This window comes from Calidris pugnax, unplaced genomic scaffold (assembly GCF_001431845.1).
Source record: "Calidris pugnax isolate Ruff unplaced genomic scaffold, ASM143184v1 scaffold103, whole genome shotgun sequence".
Taxonomy (NCBI): domain Eukaryota; kingdom Metazoa; phylum Chordata; class Aves; order Charadriiformes; family Scolopacidae; genus Calidris; species Calidris pugnax.
In genome coordinates, this window is record NW_015090990.1 from 20,901,496 (window position 1) to 20,902,299 (window position 804).

Here is an 804-nt window from a genome sequence, read left to right on the forward strand (position 1 = left end):
AAATAAGGGCTCTCCTGGTCTTCCACAAAAATAAAAAAAAAAAAAAAAGGAAAAAAAAAACCAACACGGAATGAAAGGCATTCGACTATTTTCAGTTGCTTGAAATTCAAAAAACCCTTAAACCATGGCATACCGCATGTCTACAATCCCTAAATCCTTGCGGTTGGGAAGTTAGGGAGCGGCGGCAAGCTGCGCCCACCCCAAGTTTCGTGCTGGTCTAACGAGCACCGGCGCGGAGGGGACGGAGGGGACGGAAGGGTCTGCCCCGACAAACCCGCTTCCCGCAGGTGAGACCTGCCACACACACCAGCCTCGACGGGCGGGCGAAGCCGCTCCGCTCGCCCCCGGCGACGAGCCCCGTTACTCACGCCGGGCCCCGCCCCGCGCCTCCGCCGCCCGTCCCCGTCGTCCCCCCCCTCCTTCGCCCCCTCCGCCGGTTGCGAAGTTTCCAGCCAAGGGCAGCGCTTGGGCGGCTAAGCCCGGGACAGCGGCTGCCGCCCCGGTGATCAACAGGCTCCCGGACCGCTCCCCCCGCTGCTGCTCGTCAACCGCACCTCGGGTACCCGCGGGAGGCTGAGCCCGACCCCCGGCTGCTCTTCGTCCCCCGGGAGGGACGGCGAGGAGACCTCCCCACCGCCTCGGAACCCCGCCACCCATGAAAGCTACCCGCGGGGAGGGGGGACCGGGACCCTCGGAGAAGGAAGCACCGCGTACCTGGCGAGAGGTGATGGAGACCGTCCCGCTGCCTCGCCGCGCCGGGGCACACGGCGCCCGCTCCGGCCCGCTCCCGCCTCAGCCGCGGAG

General features: G+C 66.4%; 1 protein-coding gene across 7 annotated transcripts in view; it reads right to left on the reverse strand.

Annotated features, from left to right (window-relative positions):
* GULP1 (GULP, engulfment adaptor PTB domain containing 1) overlaps positions 1 to 804 on the reverse strand; it is a 156,208-nt gene extending 155,404 nt beyond the window's left edge. For 5 of the 7 annotated variants that reach the window (XM_014954597.1, XM_014954598.1, XM_014954591.1 and 2 more), the window contains exon 1: positions 715 to 804. The gene's annotated coding sequence lies outside the window, so the exon portion shown is untranslated. The remainder of the gene's footprint in view (positions 1 to 714) is intronic. The other 2 variants (XM_014954592.1, XM_014954593.1) reach the window with 2 other exon arrangements.